Source organism: Manis pentadactyla, chromosome 16, assembly GCF_030020395.1.
Source record: "Manis pentadactyla isolate mManPen7 chromosome 16, mManPen7.hap1, whole genome shotgun sequence".
In the NCBI taxonomy this organism is placed as follows: Eukaryota; Metazoa; Chordata; class Mammalia; order Pholidota; family Manidae; genus Manis; species Manis pentadactyla.
Window position 1 is genome coordinate 20,815,683 of NC_080034.1, and position 9,056 is coordinate 20,824,738.

Below are 9,056 nucleotides of genomic sequence, written 5' to 3' on the forward strand. Positions count from 1 at the left end.
CTCTTTGAGCAAACAACCTTTAATGCAATACAAATGGCATCTTTGAGGGAAAGCAGATTATCTTATCTGATAAGGCTCTCTCATTACATTAGTGTTGCTTTGATAATACATTTTAAACAACGTTTTTAATTAAAAAGAAGAAGTCCTAAGAGAAGTCATAGGCTGAAAAATAGGACCTGATGATACTTGAAAATATGCAATTGAGAATCATTCTAAAAATCCTTTCCATAGTGCAGTGGGACTCATGGAAAAGGTGAAATTGGGTCCAAGTTTAATGATAGGAAATATTCAATCTCTTTCTCTGTTTTCTTTGTACAGTTCAGTCTAAGAGTCTGTTATAACAAACTGAAGTGGTATCCTCAACAAATTTCTTGAAAAGAAGGGCAGTGAATAGTAAACCATCTGAAATGCAAACCAGGTGTGGGTGGAGGGTGTATTTTAAAACAGAACAACACCCTTGCAATGTCTTGGGCAGGCTCTGGCAGTATTTGCATAACTCACCTTCTCAGGCTAGATTTAATAAAGATTATCAGGAGGAAGGTGGAGAACTAGAAATTGCATTATTTAATGAAATGACTTTTTAAAAATTTCGGTAAATTATTCCAATTAATAATGTTGACTGGAATATTAGTGGTCATAATGTTGGCTTTTAGGCTCAAATTCCGTTAATGAAGCTTCAAGGCTAGAAGCTGCCAGATGAGTAAGACATGGCCAAGGCCATGGTGCCTGGGGCTGTGGCCGAAATGTATTAGGATGCGTCTGTGCGGTCCATTCTGCAAAGATGTCTCTACAGACAGAACTCCTTTTTCTTTCCTCTTCTGCATGATCTCCTTGGAGGTATCTGTGATGCCTAATTTAGTGGTTCCCAAACTTACTGCCCATTGGAACCACTTGGTCATTTTAAAAACTACTGATACCCGGCTCCTACCTCCAGATATTGTAATTTACCTAGTATGGGCTGCAACACAGATATGGAAAGTGTTTCCTTCCTCCCTTCCTTCCTTCCTTCATGTATAATTGATATACAATACTATATTGGGTTTAGGTATATAATATGGTGCTTCAACAATGATGTACATTATGAAATGCTCACCACAATAAGTGTAGTTACTATCTGTCACCACATAGATATCACAATATTATTGTCTATGTTCCCTATGCTGAAATTTTCATCCAAAACTGAAATAAATGTCATTTCATCAAATAATGACTTATTTATTATATCACTGGAAGTTTGTACCTCTTTATCCCCTTTGCCAATTTTGCCTCACTCTACTCCCTCATGGTAACTACAAATTTGCTTTCTGTGTTTATGTTCATCAGAGATATTGGTCTATAATTTCCTTCTGTTGTAGTATTTTTGTCTAGTTTTGATATCAGGGTCATTCTGGCCTCATAGAATGAATTTGGAAGCTTTCCTTTCTCTTCAGTTTTTTGGAATAGTTTGAGGAGGATAGGTATTAACTTTTCTTTAACTGTTTGGTAGAATTCACTTGTGAAGCTATCTGGTCCTGGAATTTTGTTTGTTGGGATTCTATTTTTTTTTGCTTGTTAATTTTTTCATTAGTTTCATTTTAAAGATTTCACATATAAATGAAATTATATAGTATTTGTCTTTCTCTGTCTGACTTATTTCATTTAGCAAAATACCCTCTAGGTCTATTCAGGTTGTCACAAAAGTCAAGATTTCATTCTTTTTTATGGATAAGTAATATTCTATTGTGTATATGTGCCACATCTTCTTTATCCATTCATCTCCTGATGAACACTTAAGTTGCTTCTGTATCTTGGCTGTTATAAATAACATTGCAATAAACGTAGGGTTGCACATATTTCTGAGTTAGTGTTTCTATTTTCTTCAGGTAAATACCCAGAAGTGGAATTACTGGGTCATATGGTATTTCTATTTTTAATTTCTTGCAGAACCTCCATACTGTTTTCCATAGTGGCTGTACCAATTTACATTCCCACCAGCAGTACACAGGGGTTCCCTTTTCTCCAACACTTATATTTCTTGACTTGTTGATATTAGCCATTCTGACTGGTGTGAGGTGATGTATGTCTTCTTTGGTAAAATGTCTATTCAGGTCCTCTGTCAACTTTTTAATTGGATTACTTGGCTTTTTTTTTTTTGGTATTGAGTTGTATGACTTCTTTGTATATTTTGGGTATTAACCCCTTATCAGATTTATATTGAATAAAAGTGGTGAGAGTGAGCATCTTTGTCTAGTTCCTGATCTTAGAGGAAAAGCTTTTAGTTTTCTCCACTGAGTATGATGTTAGCTGTGGGTTTGAAATACATGGCTTTTATTATGTTGAGACATATTCCTTCTATAACTACTTTGCTGAAAGTTTTTATTATCAATGTTGAATTTTGTCAAGTGATCTTTCTATTGAGATGGTCATGTGATTTTTAATCTGTTTATTAATGTGGTGTATCACATTGATTTGTGGATATAAACCATCCTTACATCAGAATAAATCATACTTGGTCATGGCAAATAAACCTTTTAGTGTATATGTGTGTAATGGATAATGAGTGTATGATTTGCAAATATTTTCTCCTTTTAATGTATTGTTGAATTTTTTCTGCTAATATTTTATTGAGGATTTTTGCATCTATGCTCATCAGTGATATTGGTCTATAATTTTCTTCTGTTGTAGTATTTTTGTCTAGTTTTGATATCAGGGTCATTCTGGCCTCATAGAATGAATTTGGAAGCTTTCCTTTCTCTTCAGTTTTTTGGAATAGTTTGAGGAGGATAGGTATTAACTTTTCTTTAACTGTTTGGTAGAATTCACTTGTGAAGCTATCTGGTCCTGGAATTTTGTTTGTTGGGATTCTATTTTTTTTTGCTTGTTAATTTTTTCATTAGTTTCATTTTAAAGATTTCACATATAAATGAAATTATATAGTATTTGTCTTTCTCTGTCTGACTTATTTCATTTAGCAAAATACCCTCTAGGTCTATTCAGGTTGTCACAAAAGTCAAGATTTCATTCTTTTTTATGGATAAGTAATATTCTATTGTGTATATGTGCCACATCTTCTTTATCCATTCATCTCCTGATGAACACTTAAGTTGCTTCTGTATCTTGGCTGTTATAAATAACATTGCAATAAACGTAGGGTTGCACATATTTCTGAGTTAGTGTTTCTATTTTCTTCAGGTAAATACCCAGAAGTGGAATTACTGGGTCATATGGTATTTCTATTTTTAATTTCTTGCAGAACCTCCATACTGTTTTCCATAGTGGCTGTACCAATTTACATTCCCACCAGCAGTACACAGGGGTTCCCTTTTCTCCAACACTTATATTTCTTGACTTGTTGATATTAGCCATTCTGACTGGTGTGAGGTGATGTATGTCTTCTTTGGTAAAATGTCTATTCAGGTCCTCTGTCAACTTTTTAATTGGATTACTTGGCTTTTTTTTTTTTGGTATTGAGTTGTATGACTTCTTTGTATATTTTGGGTATTAACCCCTTATCAGATTTATATTGAATAAAAGTGGTGAGAGTGAGCATCTTTGTCTAGTTCCTGATCTTAGAGGAAAAGCTTTTAGTTTTCTCCACTGAGTATGATGTTAGCTGTGGGTTTGAAATACATGGCTTTTATTATGTTGAGACATATTCCTTCTATAACTACTTTGCTGAAAGTTTTTATTATCAATGTTGAATTTTGTCAAGTGATCTTTCTATTGAGATGGTCATGTGATTTTTAATCTGTTTATTAATGTGGTGTATCACATTGATTTGTGGATATAAACCATCCTTACATCAGAATAAATCATACTTGGTCATGGCAAATAAACCTTTTAGTGTATATGTGTGTAATGGATAATGAGTGTATGATTTGCAAATATTTTCTCCTTTTAATGTATTGTTGAATTTTTTCTGCTAATATTTTATTGAGGATTTTTGCATCTATGCTCATCAGTGATATTGGTCTATAATTTTCTTCTGTTGTAGTATTTTTGTCTAGTTTTGATATCAGGGTCATTCTGGCCTCATAGAATGAATTTGGAAGCTTTCCTTTCTCTTCAGTTTTTTGGAATAGTTTGAGGAGGATAGGTATTAACTTTTCTTTAACTGTTTGGTAGAATTCACTTGTGAAGCTATCTGGTCCTGGAATTTTGTTTGTTGGGATTCAATTTCAGTAATTTCTCCTTAAATTCTGAATGATAAACTTGCTAGATAGACTATTCTTGGTTGTAGGTTTATTCACTTTGAATTTATCATGCCACTCCCTTCTGATCTACAAAGTTTCCGCTGAAAAATCAGCTGATAGCCTTATAGGTTTTCCCTTGTATGTAATAGTTGTTTTTCTCTTGCTGCTGTTAAGATTCTTTCTTTAATCTTAATTTTTAACATTTTATTTGTTATGTGTCTTGGTATGAATCTCTTTGGGTTCATCTTGTTTGGGGCTCTCTGTGCTTCCTAGGCCTGGATGTCCGTTTCTTTCTTCAGGTTAGGGAAGTTTTCAGCTGTTATTTTTTAAAATGATTTTCCCATCCTTTCCCTTTCTCTTTTTCTTTTGGGACTCCTATAATGTGCATATTATTATGTTTGATGCTGTCCCAAAAGTGCCTTAACCTACTATTTTTAAAATTTTTTTCTTTTTTCTGTTCAGCTTGAGTGCTTTCCATTGTCTTGTTTTCTGGATTGCTAATCCTTTCTTATGTATCCTCTAAACTGCTCATGATTCCCTCCTTTTCATTTCATTTGTTGTATTCTTCAATATTGGTTCTCTTTTATATTTTTTTATCTCTTTATTGAAATCTTGCCGAGGTCATCTACTCTTCCCTGAAGCCCAGTGAGTATCTTTATAACCATTACCTCAAACTCTTCATCAGGTAGATTGCTTAAATCCATTTCATTTAGTTCACTTTCTGAAGTTTTGTCTTGTTCTTTTGGCTGGAGCATATTCTTCTGTCTCCGTGTTGGTGAGTGTTTTTTTTAAATTAATTGTTTTATTTGAGATAATTGTAAATTCATGTGTTGTTAAAAAATATATAACACAGAGAGATTCCTTGTACCCTTTACCCAGTTTCCCCCCAATGGTAAATCTTCCAAACCTGTAATATAATATCATTACCAGAGTATTGGTCTTGACAGAATCAAGATACAGAACATTTCCTTCAGTAGGAGGATCCCTCCCTCATGTTGGCCTTTTATAATCATACCCACTTCCCTGCCCACTCCAACCTCCTCATTAACCTCTGGCAACCATTAATGTATTATTCATTTCTATAATATTGTCAATATCAAGGATATCATATGAGTGGAACCTTATAATACATAACCTTTGCAGATTAGCTTTTCTTACTCAGTATAATATTCTGGAGATTCATCCAGGTTGTTGCAGCTGTCAGTAGTTAGTTCCTTTTTATAACTGAGTAATTGTCCATAGTTTGTTTAACCATCTGGATTATTTTCAAGTTGTGGCTATTAGAAACAAATTACTGTAAGCATTTGTGTACACATACATTGTCATTTCTTTAGGATAAATGTCCAGGAGTAGAACTGTTGGGCTGTTTGTAGCTGCATGTTTAGTTTTTAAAGAAAATGCTGAACTATTTTCAGAGTGGCTATACCATTTTACATTCCTATCAGCAATGTATAAGTGATCCAGTTTCTCTGCATCCTTGTCAGCATTTAGTACTATTACTTTTTTGTATTTTAGCCCTTATGATAGAAGCGCAATGGTATAACATTGTGGCTTTAATTTGCCTTTCCCTAATGGCAGATGATGTTAAACATCTTTTCATGTCCTTATTTGCCACCATTTGGTGAAATGTCTATTCATGTCTTTTACCCATTTTATAGTTGGATTTTTTTGTTTTTTACTGTTGTATTTTGAGAGTTCTTTACATATTCTAGACACTAATTGTTTGGCACTTCTGATGTGCAAATGTTTTCTCCATTCTGTAACTTCTCTTTTCTTGCTTTCAGTAATCTTTCATAGACCAAAAGTTTTAAATTTTGATGCAGTCCAATTTATCAATTTTTCCTTTTATGGACTGTTGATATTATTCAAGAACTATCCAGCATTATGAACTGAACAGACATTGCATCAAAGAAGACAGGATCTGTAAGTCCAGGGAGAGGAAATCCCGGGGCAAAATACCTCTAAAAACCCAAATCAGTCAAAGGGAGAAATAAAGTTTAAAACCCATTTATTGCTTATAAACTGCATTCCAAGCCCTTTCTCTCTTTCCTTCTCCAGCAGAAGCAAAACCAGCTGTCCCCTCACCTCTCAGGTACAGATAAGCCCTACTTGCCCAGGAAATTACCCACTGATATGGAGATGAACTTCTCTCCACCCCTGAGGAATGATGCAAATGCACTAAAGCCATACTTCTTTCCACCTTTGAATGCCTATTGATATGCAGATGTACTAAAGCCAGGTGAGATATTCTGGAAATGTTACAATTTTACCTACAGGATCCTTCATTACAAAATACTTTCACGTTAAACCTTTCCAGCCAGATTAAGATGTTCTCTTCTGTTTCCTTCTTTAGTTTTGTTGACTTTTTATAGATGTTTATGGTTTCAGAGATACTCCTTGGACATACAGATAGGCTTAATGCTTCCAAAGACTCTAATGGTGAAACACCTGTTGCTTATCAGATCTTGTGTATGACATTATAAACAAGATCCTCTCAGAGAAAGAGATTTCTGCTTGTAGGCATATGGAGTTGATGAGTATGAGGGTTATTTCTAGGTTCACACACAGGCCATACAATCTCACCAAATAAATAGCTCATTGTGTAAAGAATAAAAGAACTGTTGCCATGATGGGAAGAGGTCAGGAAAAGACCCAAATGTCCCAACTAGAATTACAACTGATTCATTTGAAAAATAAAATGGGGAGTTTTAAGCACAGTCCATGGGGATTATGAATTATATATAGGTGTGTGTTCCTTTATTTAGAATGTAGTGGGAGGAGAACTTTTGTATGGTCAGACGATGAGTTTTCAGTTACTAGGAGTTTTCAACCATACCCTGGACCACCACATAGCAGGGCTGTTGGAGAAGTGAGTCAGGCACTAGAAAATCAGGTGACTAGTTAAGCTTTGAGAGCCTACACAATCCTGAGTGTCTCTGGCATCACGACCTTTCTCTAATGTAAGATACAGAAGTATCCTGAAGAGGAAGAACATAGGTCAGAAGTGATCCCAAGAAATTTGGGCAAAGTACCAGGAAGCAGTTAGATGACTGGAGGAGGGCATTATCTAGGTTGAATTAGATTTATGGAATTGGAAAAGACTTTGGAGGAAGGCTATCATGCTTTCAATAAACAGAGAAACCGTATTATTCAAATAGGCTAGACTCTGATGTATTAATGAACAAACTATGAAATCTCAGTGGCTTAACCCAAGAAAAGTTTATTGTTCCTTTGTTTAAACTCTTTCATGGATGTTCCTGGTTGGGCATTCTCTCTAAGGGATGACTCGGTGGTAAAGGTTCCTTCCATCTTATTGCATGGCCCTTCAACACAAGGCCTCCAAGGTCAATGGGAAAAGGGGAGAGAGTTCAGGAAAGGCATCAAGATACTTTAAACGTCAAAGTCCTGGCTGTTTCATGTACTGTTTCCATTCACATCCATTAGGCAGAATTAATCACCCAGCCAACTTAATTTCAAGAGAGGCTGGGAAACAGAAGACCGGACAGATACCAGTGCGCACCAATAGTTTCTGCCACATTAAGCCAAGACCTAAAGGGGTGCCATGATTTCATTATGACCATTGTGTTAATGTTGACAGAACTAAGATCAGATTCCAGATAGGATGACCTAGAGGGTTATATGCGGCATATGATGGTATTTGCACCTTCCATGGCCTGGTCCTAGGCATTCCACCATCCTTTCCTATTCTCCTCACCTGGAGACTAGATCCCCAACAAAACAGAACTGTTTATGGTTCCCCATGTCCACTAAAGCTTTGCTCTTGCTGCCCCTTACCTATGTGTGAATATCTTCTACTTCATCTAACTCCTCTTTGTCTACTCATTCTTTCCAACTTAACTAAACATCTGTTCTTCCAGGAAGCTTACCCCAATTTTCTGATTCCCCACTCCCCAGATTGGATTAGGTATCCTTCCGTGTTCCCCCGTTGTCCTATTCATCTCTCTAATATCATGGGTACTAAAGCTTATATTATTATTCATTTATGATTTTATCTTCCATATTAGATTGTGTACTTCTTATAAGCAAAGGGCATAATTTAAATTTTAAAAAATCAGCATCCAGTAAATCTGACTTTTTGTGTATAGTTTATGAAGTTTAACAATTTTATGTATTTATTAGAGTTGAGAGTTTCCTGGTGCTTGGTATGCTGATTAATTTTGGATTGTACCGTGGACATTTTGAACATTATGTTTTGAGACTCTGGGTCTTATTTAAATGCAATGGAAGGTTGACGTTTTTGTTTTAGCAGGCAATTAACCCAGTTGGGTTCAGGCTGCAAGTCTGACCAACCTTCCGTGGGCTGTGGTTTCAGTGTCAGTTCTGGTTTCAAAGACTTTGCGGTGCTATTCAGATCCATCTGATATAAATGCCACCTAGTGGCCAGTCCGACACCAGGGCCGTGACCTCTCCCAGGGCTCCTTTCTGTGATACGCTCTGTGATAGGTCCATGTGTGCACAGCTTGGGAATAAGCCCAAATTTTAAACAATTTGAGTAGCACCCCTCAGCTGCCCCTTCTCTGAGATCTCCCTGGTGCTTTCTGGTTCCCTAAAGTGTTCCTTTTTGATCCTCATCTGCTGTGCATTTACCATAACTTGCCTGGGGTTGTTGTGGTCTGTCAGCAGAGATGGGATGGACCCCCCCTGCCCACAACCAAAATATTTTGGTTTGGAAATTAAGATAATGATGCCATACATGCAACAAGAGGATATGAATAGGCTTATTACTTGTATGATGAAACTTTCTGCAGAGAGCAGGGAGAGATCCCAAGCTGTCCAAAAATGGCTTAAGAGAGCCTGGAAAGGACTGGCTTGGAGTTTCTGTGGCTGGGGCGTGTGGGTGGGGTGAAAGTTCCTGCATGCAGG